Source organism: Octopus bimaculoides, chromosome 13 (assembly GCF_046866305.1).
Source record: "Octopus bimaculoides isolate indiv1 chromosome 13, ASM4686630v1, whole genome shotgun sequence".
Taxonomy (NCBI): Eukaryota; Metazoa; Mollusca; class Cephalopoda; order Octopoda; family Octopodidae; genus Octopus; species Octopus bimaculoides.
This window is the reverse complement of record NC_142940.1, coordinates 53,568,396-53,583,993: the sequence shown is the minus strand read 5'-3', so window position 1 is coordinate 53,583,993 and position 15,598 is coordinate 53,568,396. Positions and strand designations below refer to the sequence as shown.

At 36.2% G+C, this 15,598-nt stretch overlaps 1 protein-coding gene across 1 annotated transcript in view; it reads left to right on the top strand.

Annotated features, from left to right (window-relative positions):
• LOC106877729 (proteasome maturation protein) overlaps positions 1-15,598 on the top strand; it is a 62,455-nt gene that overhangs the window by 35,040 nt on the left and 11,817 nt on the right. The gene's annotated exons all lie outside the window — the stretch shown is intronic.

Genomic DNA, 15,598 nt, shown 5'->3' with positions numbered 1-15,598 from the left:
CATGGTTGTGACTTTTACTATAGCCTTGGGCTGATGTGCCTCATGAGGAAATTTGGTAAAAGGAAACTGTAAGAATCCCACTATAGATCTTATGTGTGTGTGTGTGCAAATATGTAAGCATGTTTATATTCCACATTGTCACTGCTTGAGCTAAGTGATGCTGGTGCTGACATTCCTCATCCATTGACATTATGATTGGTTGCACTGCTCTTTCAAAATCTTATGGAATGGAGAAATCACTTATTTTGCAGATGGATAAGATTTGGCAATAGAAAGGTTATCTGATTGTAAAATTTTGACTCAAAATAATTTTCCATCCATAGTGACATAAGAAAATGATTGTTACACAAGCAAATAGTTTAGTGCACATAATGCAGAGATGTGGGTTCAAGTCTACTTTTTCCAAGTATTTACACTCTGTCATATGTTCTCTTTATACTGGCATGTTTATACTATGTGGTTGAGAAACTTGTTTCCCAGCCGTGTTCTGTCCCACTATGTGGCACCATGGGCAAGTGTTTTCTACTATAGCCCTGGGTTAATCAAAGTCTTGTGAATGGATTTAGGGGTTGGAAATTGAAAGAAGACTGTCATGTGCATGAGGGTTGGCAACAGAAAGGGTATTTGGCCATAGAATACTTGCCTCAACAAATTCTATCAGACCCATGCAAGCATGGAGAAGTAAATGTTAAATAATGATGATTTGCTGATTCATCCTTGTTTAGATAACAATGATATTAGTTATTGAAACAGAATCTCAAGATTGACCCCACATATTGCTTGATACCAGCAAAGATTTTAAAGAATTTTCAGTCAATAATAAGATGTGTGTGTGTATGTCAAAGTTACATGTAATTTCTGTCTGTATTTACTGATCTCAGTTTAGTAGTTCTATCTAATTTCTTATTAAATAATAACTGGCATTGAGTGATTATATTGAAAATTGTATAATTGAACCAGCATGATGTTATTCTAGTCAGCTTGCGTCTACCAAGTGTCAGGTTGTGTAACTATGTCTCAATTTGCAATTTGAAACTCCATTCATTACATCAGACTGATTTATGATTTAATCACCTCTGTTTTGCATATCCATAATCTGCTCTGAAAAAAGATACTCCCCGACTCTATGTCTTGTTTTTATAGAAACAAACTCTCTATAAAGTTTCAAATTTATATTTCTTGGTTATTTTCTTGAATTTCAAAAGTCATGCTTTCGTGCACAGCATCATTGTGAAAGTCATTTGATTTAAAACTTGATCCATTAATAAATTGTCTTCAGCTTTCTTTCATTTCCATTCTTTGCTATGAAAATAGTGTTATGACTTTGTCTTTTCTCTGCAACCAATAAATGTTTAACAGCCAATCCACCATGTTGTTAGTAACACCATCATCATCATCATCGTTTAACGTCCGCTTTCCATGCTAGCATGGGTTGGACGATTTGACTGAGGACTGGTGCAACGGGATGGCTACACCAGGCTCCAATCTAATTTGGCAGAGTTTCTACAGCTGGATGCCCTTCCTAACGCCAACCACTCAGAGAGTGTAGTGGGTGCTTTTACGTGTCACCCGCACGAAAACGGCCACGCTCGAAATGGTGTCTTTTATGTGCCACCCGCACAAGAGCCAGTCCAGGGGCACTGGCAACGATCTTGCTTGAAAACCCTACAAGGCCAGTCAGGCGGTACTGGCAACGGTCACGCTCAGGATGGTACATCTTATGTGCCACCCGCACAAGAGCCAGTCCAGGGGCCCTGGCAACGATCTCACTTGGCTTGCCGGGTCTTCTCACGCACAGCACATTTCCAAAGGTCTCGGTTAGTAGTCATCGCCTCGGTGAGGCCCAATGTTCGAAGGTCTTGCCTCACCACCTCAGCCCAGGTCTTCCTGGGCCTACCTCTTCCACGGGTTCCCTCAACTGTTAGGGAGTGGCACTTTTTCACGCAGCTATCCTCATTCATTCTCACCACATGTCCAAACCAGCGCAATCGTCTCTCTTGCACACCACAACTGATGCTTCTTATGTTCAGCTTTTCTCTCAAGATACTTACACTCTGATGGGTATGCACATTTACATTACACATCCAGCGGAGCATACTGGCTTCATTCCTTGCGAGCTTACGCATGTCCTCAGCAGTCACAGCCCATGTTTCACTGCCATATAGCATGGCTGTTCGTACACATGCGTCATACAGTCTGCCTTTTACTCTGAGTGAGAGTCCCTTTGTCGCCAGTAGAAGTAAGAGCTCTCTAAACTTGGCCCAGGCTATTCTTATTCTAGCAGAATACTGTCTAGTTTATAATATGCCTGTAAAATTATTTTCCAACCCAACCACTTTAGTATATTGTATGTGTGAATGTGTTTGTGTTTCTTTGTTTTTGACATCGCATAATGATTGTAAATGAGTGTCACTGTCATACAAGCAGTGTCGGTCATTCATATCCAATCTTCCACTAAGCTGTGTGCAACAGGAGGAACACCCAGTCGTAAAATTTTGACTCAGTAAGTCTCTGTCCAACCCATGCCAGCATGGCAAAAGAACCCCAAACAAACAAAATGTGTGTGTGTGTGTGTGAGAGAGAGAGAGAGAGTGAGTACTGGTTTCCCGGTCTCTATTTCTGTTTCATACTTCTTGTTATTTCATGCAAGACATTCTTTTGCTTTTGGTTAGGAGCTATTAATGTTTTTCATTTTCACAATTGCTGATATAACTTCAAATTTTCTGAGGTATTTTAATATATTGAAAATTACTCTTACATAATCTGCATGCACTTACATACACTAAGTTGTTTATGCATCAGTGCCTAAGGTATGTTCTATTTATATATATATATATATATATATATATATATATATATATATATATATATATATGTTGGAGGCTGAAATACTTCCATTAATATTTTTAAGGCATCAAGAAGTCCCATGATGCCTATTGTATTATATATTTGTTGTTTTTCTGTTCAGTTGTTGATATCTAAAGTTTCAATCCCACTTTGCTAAACAAATTCATTATAACTTTTGATATTGTTTAGTCTGATTTGAAAAATATTTTCAATCCCTTCTGTATGTGCCAATTCAAAGATTGCCAGGAATGTTTGTTTAAAGTGGTCATGCACACCAAACTGGGCATAGCTTACATTCTTGAAATGATTTAAGAATTAAAAATACAACTTCATTCCATGAAACAGGTCAATATTAACCTGCAAATATTGTTGCCATATAGTTTGCTTATTTCACCTCCCAGCCTGACCATAATCTTGTGAGATGGAAACTGAGGGAAGCTTCTTATGTGTAATGTGTTTGTGTTTGTTTACATTTGGTGGTTTTGTGCCCTTGAAGATATGTGAAATAAGAATTCCTGTTCTTGAAAACGAGGTATATGTTAATGACATGAAGTCTGTATAGCATTATCGCAATTGTTTTAACGTCCTCTAACATTTGAAGTCATACACACACACACACATGATGGACTTCTTTTAGTTTATTAAATCCACTCACAAGGCTTTGGTCAGTTCTCAAGGTGCCATGCACAATGATATATTTGTTTAACCTATGCCTGCATGGCTTAGACAAAGTACTAAAAAGAAAAGCAAGTTTATGAAAATAAATCTTGTTAATTGTGTTACAAATGTAGTTTGCTGTGTCAAATTAGTTCATGGTTCATGTGGTCTTCTGCTTTAAGTAAAATGACTGATTTCTGAAGTTTCCCATCAAAATTAAATTAAAATTTCAAAACAAATTTGTCATCTTTCTCCCCACACTTGAATGTTTGACAAATCACCCCAGTCTATCCTAAAACAAAAATTTAATGTTTGAAAAATAAAAATTCTTTCCCTGAAGCAACCTACTTTCTATACTGTTATTTGAGAAAGTAAATTGACTAAAAATTACAGTTTAACCCTTTAGCATTTAAATTACTCTGTCAAATGTAAAGCCTGTTTAATTACATTGTTTTAAGTTAATTGTACAGCATCTTGTAACTCTGAGATTTTGATGATGTCCCTGTTTATTTTTAGAATGACTTTGTAGGGTAGGTGTGAGAAGTCAGAGCTGGCTGGTTTGAGCATAAAACTGGAAGACAATTTTGGCCTGATATGGCCGCTTTAAACACTAAAAGGTTAAGAATGAAATCATAAATTTCAATAATGGCTGTTGTTGAAACATCTGAAAATTTATAATCCAGTTTTTTCTGGATCCATTATCAAGGATTCCATATGCTGTGTTTAGCTGTTGTTATGAATGATCACTCTTATGAGTTTATTTCCGCCCTGTTAAATCATTGCCTATATTGAACTCCGCCCAGTGTTGGGCCTCAATCATCTCTTCCTTTTCATTGCCTTCACTGTAGGCCTCAGTATTGCTTTTTGTCCTGTTATCCTCTTCTCTCTCTCTCTCTCTCTCTCTCTCTCTCTCTCTCTCTCTCTCTCTCTCTCTCTCTCTCTCTCTCTCTCTCTCTCTCTCAACAACAACAACAACACACACAAGTAGTAGCCTCTAACTTTAGAAGGCACAACAAAAGCAATTTGGTCATGACCATATCCAAACATGGTGGAAAGTACAATATGCCACCAGAACATTTGATTGGCTGCCTCTGTGTCATGGCTATGAATTAGCAACAACAACAAAGTCCAAGGAGATAGAAATAACTGCAAACTCTTACTATCACCACCATTACCATTGTCATAGCCCTGCTTGCATCATCACCACCAGCTCCACCACCATTGTCATAGCTATTAACACCACTCTGGTGATTACCACCTGACCAGTTTCCTTTTCTGGAATAGCTTGGATAGGTTTGTGGTCTCACATATTATATTATTGTTAATGTCAGAGTTACATTTTTAATACTTGTGTAGAAATTGGCACTGGTAGTGGTGGTAGTGTTGCTGATGGTGAATAAGAAGAGAAGGAATACGCTGGCATTTATTTTTCTTTTCCTTTCTTCTGTTAATTTCTCTTTATCTCTTTTCTTAGCTACTTATCTCGTGTCTGCCAATTTCCCTGACATCCGGCACCTTATGTTCTTAGCCACTTTCATGCCCTCACTTGAAAGCAGTCCTTATTGCTTAGGGCAAAGGGTTATTGCTTTTCATTTATTCTTAGATCACTTAGAATGTCTTTGTGTAAATCTATTGTCTCCTTATAACCTATTCCTTAACATTCACAAGTTCTTAAGCCTCAAGAAGGCATGAGAGGCAAATGATTAGTTACTCTTTGACTCATTATATGTGTTAGTACTTATCATTGCTGGACAAATCCTACTGACCTATGTCCTACTTCTGGGTGACTAGAAAAGCTTCTTTTAACCTTTGCTTTGTTAGAATTTTTATTTTTGATTTTTTAAATCTTTTTTTTTCTTCTTTTTTGCTACTGTTGTCATCATACATTGCAGTATTATATAGTGAGCTGTTTCAACTAATGCCACTATTCATGAGAAAGGTTTACATTTATATAAATTACCTTAAATAACTTTTCTTGAATCAATAATACGAAAGATCATGGTCCAAAAACTGAACTATTATGTCTAGAAAGCTGTTACTAAGAACATTTTTAGGAAGGCTTTTTACTGCTAAGGATCCCCCTCCCCTTCTGTCTGTCTGTCTCTCTCTCTCTCTTTTTCTCTCATACATTCCAGTGTTGTTTGACTTGTGCTTCTTGTCTGAGATGTGTGGCAGTTCTTTTCATAAATCATGATCAGATAGTCTGAAATTCATTCTTGATATCATCAAAACAGTCCATTTAGTGCTTGGAAACAAGGAAGCCTATCAAATAGGAATTCTTCTCTGTTTAAAGCAATGTTACCTGGTACAGTTTAATTAAAGACATACCTAGTGGCTGTTTGTTACCACATTTCTGTTGCAATGTATTACGTTTGTTTCAATTAATTTGGAAAATAATGGAGTATTTATTAGAATAACTTGTTATTAATTTATAATTAGAATCTAAATTTTCATGAAATTTTGATGGGAGGTTTTTAGATCACATTTATACAGAGATCCAGGGGTGGTATCAAAATAGTTAATGCTCACTTGAGGTGAATTGGTTGTCATAGGCATGGGTGTAGCTGTGTAGATGGAAGTTTGCTTGCCAGCCACTTTGTTTTGAGTACAGTCTCACTGTGCAGTGTCATGGGCTAGTGTCCTCTATTATAACTGAAGCTAACCAAAACTTGGCTGAGTAAATTTGGTTGATGGAAACTGAAAGAAGACTGTCATGTGTGTATTCTTTGCTTGTGCATGCATACTTATGTGTCTGTGTGTTAGTTTCGTATGTATGATCGCTTATACAAAAGTGTTTTTGGGGTAGTATTTTTATCAGTCTCTCTCTCTCTCTGTGGTTGAATAGTTACTGTGATGACAGGACAGCAATCATTCACCTGTAAAGTTCCATTTCATTACTTGCATTCCATTCTAGAAAACAGCCTTTGTTCTTTGAGTCTACTGACATGGCACTAGGCACCAACTTTAAAGCCAAAGCTGTTACAGAGTATGTTGAGATTCAAGTAGTCACCCTTCTCATTAGTATTAAAAAGAACAAAAGCAACAAACAAGCAGGCAAAATTAAACCCCTACCAAAACTGCCCTCATTTAATCTTTCAACACAATGTCAAGTGGTTAACTCCTGTTAGTTCTGTTGGTGACCCTGTCACTTCAGATCTCACTCGTTTTAGACTGTCTCTGTTATAATTAGGTGTTATTGCTGCTGCTTCGCCTCCTTCTATTATTTGAGCATCTTTTGCAACCTTGATGCCCCAACCCTTAACTGTTCTTGGACCTTTTCTGTTTGGCTTCACTTTTTAAAACTTTAAAATTAAGTGAAAATATTCAGATTTGGTATATTGATGCAATTTTTCACATTGAATCTGATGTTGTTATTCAGTTCTTCCAGAAAAAGTTCTAGAAAAATGTTACAGAGGTTTAAAGTTTGATCATTTTTACCTTGTCAGAAAACAAGATTTGGAAGCTAGCATCTTGTGAGTGATGGCAACATTACAACGACAAATTATTCAACAACAGAAGTTTTAATGAAGTCATGTGAAATGTTGGAAGAGGCATTGCAAAAAACAAGCTCTAGTTTAGTTCATGTAAACAGTACATATTTTGTAGTGAGACATTAAATTACAAAAAAAAAACAAAAGCCCCAAAAAACTGTGGTTCAGACAGCAACAGATGTGTAAAAACAAGGAAACACAAGGTAAACTACTTATGGTTGGACAGGACAGGAACAGATGGGTAAGCAGACTAACACAAAGCTAGGATTGTTACTATGGAAATAGGCACCAATATGTCTGTGGCTTTCGATTGGCTAAAATTACCCAAAATTTACAAGCTTTAAAAGCTATTAGCTTTTTATTTATTAAGTTATGGCAAAAATGAATTTCGTTTCCATAATTAGCTTACAAAACTATATCAGTACACCAAATTTGAAAACAATTGGAACAAAAATTGGGGGAATTGAAAAGTGGAAGCCAAACAGAAAAGATCATTGTTCTTTCAAGTGAGGAGTCTATGATTGGGGAAATGGCAGCTATTCCTGTAGCTCACCATTTTTCAGGAAGCACAGACATAAACACAAACACATATGTGCATGCACACACAATACATAAACATGCAACATGCTTTTTTAGTATCTGTCCACCAAATGCACTGACAAGGATTTGGTCAGCCTTGGGTCTATAGTACAAGACACCTGCCCAAGTTGCTGCACAGTGGGGCTGAAGTTGAGACTGCAAGGTTGGGAAGCACACAGCCATGCATGTGGTCATATGTGTGTGTGTCGGCGAATGTGAGAATTTGTGAATGAAAGAGGAAGATAGTACTGAATACATGGTGTATATTTCGTTTAGATACTTATTTAAACTGAGTATTTTGCTGCTGTTAGTTTTCTTTCACATACTGCTCTTTGAAACGACAAATTCAGAAATTCAGATGGTTACATTCCTTTATGAAATGTAACCGTTTGACTTTTTTGTGTTAAATGCCTGAAAGATTGCAGAGACTGAAACTTGAGTAGTGACCAAATCCTCTGTTTAAATAAATATAAAATGAAATTTTATGTAAAAATAATAAAGATTTAAAGCTGCTAAATATAAAAGATGAGGACACCTCAAAACTATAATCACTCTCTGCTCTTAGCATATGTCCTTTTTGCTTGGATCTCATGTATGGATGAAAAAGATTTAATCTTTCCATCCATCCCTGTCCACTATTCCTGGGAGAGTCATGGGGAATAGAGTCCTCAGGCACCTCTTCCATAGGGTCTTATCAGAAGCAACTGGCATTAGATTTTCCAGCTGGATTCCCAAACATGACCAGCTGAGACTATGTTTATTATCCAACTTTCTCATTTTTGGTCAACCCCTAAATCTCCTGCAGGTTGGCTTGGCTTCAAAAATCTATCTTGCAGTTCTTTTCTGCCACACTCAAATCACATGTCAGTAGTAATACTGTTGTGACCTCTAAATGCAGAGAAGTATTAATTCAACCTGGAGAGACTCCCTGCTTTCTGAACTTCACACTCTGTCGAGTAATGTTACTTCAGAGGAACCTCATGCCAGTCACTTGTATTCATGATCATATTCTTTCAGTCATTACCCAACACTCATGACCACAAACCTCTCCTTTTCTGAAGATGGGTTAGGTCACTGGTTTGAAGATATATTCCTCTTGTTTGCTCATTAGTCTTGAATGTGCTGCAATAGGCCGTGAGCACTGCCTTCTTTCTTGACTAAAAGATGTTAAAAACAAAAAAAAAATTAATGCACTGATCCTTTCCTCCAGGTCATATTCTCTACTACTGACTCTCGCCTTCCATATAATTTACTGGAGTACAGTATTTCTTTATGCTTCAAGTGGTACTTGAAGAATTTTTTGAAGATTTGATCTTCTTAGACGGAAAGTCACATCCTTAATCGTGCTGGCCATACTATCTCTTTAACAATAATTACTACATGCCCTTCTTTCCTAAATATTATAGTAACTCTTCAATGTAATTTAATAAGTCAGAAATCTGTGTGCAGTGAACAAATTCATGCAGACACATTCTAGACTGTGCCTAAACTTAAACCATGTCCATATGATAGATCACCAACACCAATATGAACAGCACTTTTCTGTTACTTAAGATTGCTCATTACTATGCTGACATGACTTGTTGCCTATCCCACTGACCACAAAAGTGTTGAAAAAAATGATCTGCTCTGTAACTCTTCCTCAGGCTTTCAACTGGAAAGGGAAATACACTGATTTGATATCCTGATGCTTTGTATGGTTCTGTCAGTCAACATAGTTGAACTTCAGTTAAAGTGTCAGACTGCCAAATATTTGTTGTTTCAACAATTTATGCATGTTTGCAGATAGAAACCCAAAGGGAAAAGTTAATATTGAAGATTTAAGTCATTCTTGTACCTGTAAGCTTGAAGAGAAAAATTAACATAAAAGATTTAAACAGTTTTTGTCCTTGCATTTTACTTTCAAAAAGTTGATCTATGTAATCTTATGAAAATATCAGCTTACAATAAAACAGTTATTTTGTTAAGATTTAGGCTTTAACTAAAACTGTTTGCTTTGTATGAACAATATTTGTCTTTCTAGCTGGCTCAACTGTATCTTCCTGTCTCTCATAAATAATGAGTGTCTAGTTTATTTGTCTAGATGTGTATCATCTTCACATCTGTATATAATTTGCAATGTATGTACTAGTCTGTGTAGAAAAACAAATACTTCTTTTATTTTTGAAGTATAACAAGTTAACATAGAAATACTTATCTATTTACTGTCTTATTTACCCCACTTATCCTTGATGAATATACCCTATTCATATGTCTTTATTGCTGATTCAAAACTAAATTCTACCAGTAAAATTAATGTTTGTAGGAATACAGGTTATGTTCTAAATTTCTCTAGACTCTTGCCACTGTCACTACATTATCTACAACCAGCTTATTACCATCTTAGTTGAGTACGCTACATCTGTATCTTATGGGAGAATTTCTTTAGGCTTATCCATCAAACTGTTGCGCTTTTCATGAACCACATATGTTTGCACACATTTTCACTCATTTCCTCATTCCTTCCCTTCTCACTTTTTCTCTTCATTAGAGGAAAAACATTTTTCTGATGCCTGGATTAAAAAATCCCATGGATCTGTGAAGGAAATAAATATTATTATAGTGCAATTTAGAATATCTGAAATTTACTCATTACGTTTATCATCACCATCAAGATCATTGTTGTCATCATTGCTACATTTGCTTTTTCCATAGTGACATAGATTGGATAAGAATTATCTAAGATGATTCTGCTTCCAAAAGCTCAATGCTACAAACTGATCCCTTTCAGCAATACAGTTATTACCTTTCGAGAATAAAGATAGTTATATATATATATACATATATAATAAGTTGTGTAGGTTTTTCATACTGACTAAAAAAATTGTAACTCTTCTCAGAAAAGAGGCTTGTGTAAGCTATACTATGCTGATATGGCCAAAATAGTCTGAAACATGCCTGCAAAGGTCAGATTTTCCTCTAAGCAAATTTTCTGAAATTGGTTTTTGGTTTCTTGAAATTATCTTCTCATTTTTTTTCTGTGGGTATTACTAACAGTTACTGCTAGGCTTTTGTTTTCTTTCTCTAGTCTAAAGGAAATTTCAGTTAACTGAGAATTTTTCACATACTGTCATTTAATATATCATTCTTTAGTTTCTTTATCTAAATTTATGCCATTGGCCCTCTTGAATTTATTTATAAGCTTCCTAAAGCATAAAAAAAATATAAATTTCTATACTAGCTATCTAATTTGACTGGTTTCTATTTTGTTGTTATTCTAGCTAATCAATTGGGGACAATCAAGATTAGTTTAACTTTGCCTGCTGCTAGATATTTGTGTTTTTGTTTAAAATTCTTTGGGGACATATGGTGAGTTGGGATGGGGGGTTCTGATCTATGAAGAAAGAGAAAAGAGGGAAACTATAAACAGCTTGCTGCTTTAAAAGGTTTTTTGATATATGTTGTGGTATGAAAAAAGAGACAAATATTTCTAAAGTTTTATAACTTCCGTAAACACATGAAGGCAACTAAATTCCTAAACCAAATGGGGGTAAAATTTTATCTGAAAGGAAAACAAAATGCAAAAAAAGAAAACCAAACCAAACAAACAACATATGTTGAAATTTTTTAAAGTTGAATTTGGATTGTCACTTCTGTGACATGCCAGTGTTCAGTCTTGTAAGTTACAGAATTGAATCTGAAATGAGCAGACCTCTAAAATTAATTATACGTCAAGTAATTGAATTAGTCTTTGAAGGTCTTATTGACCTCATAGGAATAACAAAAAATAGAAAAGAAAATAATTTGTTTTCTAAAATACCTTGTGGAATTTTCATGTAAATATGGCTTAATATTCAGAGACTGATCCAGGAATGTAGCATCAAGACTCCCATGTAAACTAAAAACATTATTATTATTATTATTATTATTATTATTATTATTATTATTATTATGTAAGGTGGTGAGCTGGCAGAATTGTTAGCATGCTGGACAAAATGCTTAGGGGTATTTTGCCTGTCGCTATGTTCTGAGTTCAAATTCTGCTGAGGTCAATTTTGCCTTTCATCCGGGGGGGGGGGGGGGGTCGATAAATTAAGTACCAGTTGAATACTGGGGTCAGTGCAATCAACTCATCCCCACTTCCCCCAAGCTGCCCTTGTGGCAAAAATTTGAAATTATTATTATCACTATTAATTATTTTTAAGGCGGTGAACTGGCAGAATCATTAGCATTCCAGGCAAAATGCTTAGTGGCATTTCATCTGTATATATGTTCTGAGTTCAAATTCTGCTGGAGTTGACTTTGCCTTCCATTCCTTTGGGGCTGATAAAATAAGTACTAATCAAGTACCGGGATCAGTGTAATCAACTAGCCCTCACCCCTCAAAAAACAGCTGGCTCTTTGCTAAAATGTGAAATCATTATTATTATTATTGTTATTATTGTTACTATTACTATTCTTATTATTATGGGCAGTGTATGTGTTGTCTTACTGAATTCAGTTATGCCAGATTCTTGACAATAACAGTTGTTAATTCCCTCTTGGCCTTTGTTTCTTTTAACTGAAAGCTGAAACTTAAAGCTAATGGCAGGAATTCCTTATATCTGTGGCATTTACAAGTTATTAAGCCAAGTTCTACAAACATTTTTTGATTTGTCAACCATATCGCTCCTTAACATATCCTTAACATCCTCATTTGAAAGAACCACAACTGGCAGAAGATGGTCATTGATTGAAAACTAAGCTTGGGAATTAAATCAACACTATGACCATTAATGGTGACCATTGAGGTATTTTTCTTTTAAGATAAATCCCATGCTATTATCTACAGTGTTTATAATACATATCCATGTTGTTGACTCGGTGATTGTTGATATATTAAGTTAGACAAAGTAGCTTTTTTTTTTTATTCTCTCCTATGTTGAAGCAGTTCTTCAAAACTCTACTATACATCGAGCTCTCTCCCTCCCCTCTCCTCCCACCTCTCTCTCTCTCTCTCTTGGCCTCCATCGATCAATAGTGACTACACATCTGTATATGTTAGCCCATACATGCAACTCTCTCCACTCTGCACCACCAATGTTCATCCAAGGGAAGCATTGTTGACTTGGGTCAGTATGGCTTAGCACTTACGTCATTGCAAGTGTTGCCATCAGGATGCATAGAGCCAGAACTGATACTACATGACATCGTGTTCAGCTTTCTAATTGTTCTATCTACACTTTGCTCTGGATTGCTGCTTTTTTATCAACCCTAAAAGGATGAAAGGCAAGTTGACCTTCGCATGACTTCAACTCACAGTGCAGAGAGTCAGAACAAGTACCATGGAACACTTTAGTCATTACTCTAACAACTCTGCCAATTTGTTGCTTTCCAGATACAGGAGGGTTAAGGATTATTTTATTTGTCTTTATAGTAGAATTAAGGGCTGTTATATTTATTTATCTTTTGTGGGTGAAAATAAAGAGAAGAGGCAAGCAGTGAGTGACAAGTATGAAGCTTATATGAACCTATAGCTATGTCATCAAGATTATCGTAGATGTTCGATGGACACAACCTCAGACTCAACACGGAGGCCTACATCAAGTGCCTGGAGAAGGTAGTGCTGCCCTGGGTCAAGAGGGTGGCTGCTGGAAGACCCTATGTCTGGCAACAGGACTCTGCACCATGCCACACAAGCAGGAGAACCCAGTCATGGCTGTCAGACAATTTTTTGACCACATCACTCCTAACATCTGGCCACTTAACTCCCCAGACTGCGACCTCTTTAATTATTATATGTGGGGCGCAGTTGAGCAAGAGACCAACAAAACCTCTTGTAACACCAAAGATGAACTGACGGCAAGGATTATGACTGCATTCATCAACTTAAACAGGGAAACTATCCGGGAGCTGCAGAAGATTCTTAAGTCATCTAGAGGCTGTGATTGAAGCCAGTGGCAATTTTATTCAATAAATTTACTCTTTATTTTTTCAAAATATTTTTTATGCAATTTTGGTAAATATATCTGTTAAAATGAGATGTCATTGTGTTATTTTCACTTTTGCATAATTTAGACAACAGTTTATTCACTATGCCTTGTGTGTGTAAAGTATTTTTGTATTATGTATCAGTGCAGTTAGAGATAAACTGTATGGTTGTATGTTCTCAATCAGCTCAGGGCTCTATTGAAGTCCCTTCAATAGTATAAATTCCTATTGGTCTCTTGCATGACATTATCTGGATGCTGCTTCTGCTACCACAACTACCACCCACCACTACCAGTACTACTTATTGCAAGACCAAGGAAAGCAAAAATCTTATTCTGAAGAATATATTTTGGACTGTCTATCCAAATGGTTTCCCTCATTGCTAAGAGTGAATCATGTAATTCCATCAGTTACTCCTCTGGGATGTCAAATAACTTTCATATGTTGCACTGCTATTGAAGTATTTCTTATTTCATTTTTGATATATATATAGAGTCATTTTCCTGTCATTATTTTTCTGTCTCTGTTTTGTTATATTTCATGTTTACATATTCTTCAAGTTTTTCTCTTGAACTTAATACATTGGCTGAGAAGTGGGCATTGTTTTTGGAGATTGCTTAACCATTAAGGTATATTCTAATGAATAGAAAATGGTATGCAGTATCTATTTCATCACTTGTGACCTTCGCATAGTCTTTTATTTTTGTCGCATTACTTGAGAGAAAAAACAAACAATCTGAATTAAATTTCCCAATTCACAAATAATAGAACAGAACATAGTGTCTTGACTCTAGAGATAAGGATAAAAATAGGCTAACCTATACAGATAAAGATATTTATTTTTCTTCTTTTTTAACCCTTTTGCTACCATATCTGAGTTAAAATACATTCACTCTGTCTCAATTAATTTTGGAAATATTGAGTATAGTTAAATAACTTTGCTGTTACTAAGTGCAAATGTGGCTCTGTGGTAAGTAGTTTGCTTCCTAAGTACATGGTTCTGAGTTCAGTTCCACTGTATGGCACCTTGGGCAAGTGTCTTTTATTATAACCTTAGGCTAACTAAAGCCTTGTGAGTGGATTTGGTAGATCGAAACTGAATGGAACCTGTTGAATATATGTGTGTGTGTGTGTGTACATGTATCTTTGTGTCTGTGTTTGTCCACCCACCACTGCTAGACAACTGGTGTGGGTGTGTTTATGTCCCCCTAACTTAGCTGTTCAGCAAAAGGGACCGATAGAATAAGTACCATGCTTTACAAAAATATAGTAAGTGCTGGGGTTGATAAGTTTGACTACAATTCTTCAAGGTGGCAACCCAGCATGGCCACAGTCTAGTGACTGAAGCAAAAGATAAAATAATACAGATAATAATACAGATAATAATACAGATAATAATACAGATAATAATACAGATAATGAATATACATATATCTATAGACACACGCACACGCATATACATACATATTCGAGCAAGATCGTTGCCAGTGCCGCTGGACTGGCTCCTGTGCAGGTGGCACGTAAAATACACCATTTCGAGCGTGGCCGTTGCCAGTACCACCTGACTGGCCCTCGTGCCAGTGGCACATAAAAGCACCCACTACACTCTCTGAGTGGTTGGCGTTAGGAAGGGCATCCAGCTGTAGAAACTCTGCCAAATCAGATTGGAGCCTGGTGTAGCCATCGGGTTTCACCAGTCCTCAGTCAAATCGTCCAACCCATGCTAGCATGGAAAGCAGACGTTAAATGATGACGACGACGACAACGAATGTTTGCTATGAATATTTGAAGGGAAATTTTAATTTAGATCACTTTAAAACAACAAATTTGTTATCATAGAACCAGCAGCAGCAAGCCTTGCAGGTTGGTATCCACAAAGGTTCAGGAAATTTGTTGTTGAAGCTGTGGAGGTTATGGTAGAAACAAAAGCATAGCATAAACAAATACTAGGTGTTTTGATTTCTTTCTTGAGATGGTGGTGAACTTCATTCATTCATAGCCATGACTCACAAGCTATTATGTAGCATGAACCATACTTTTGCTAATTGTTTTAAGTGCTTGCATATTCATGAGTA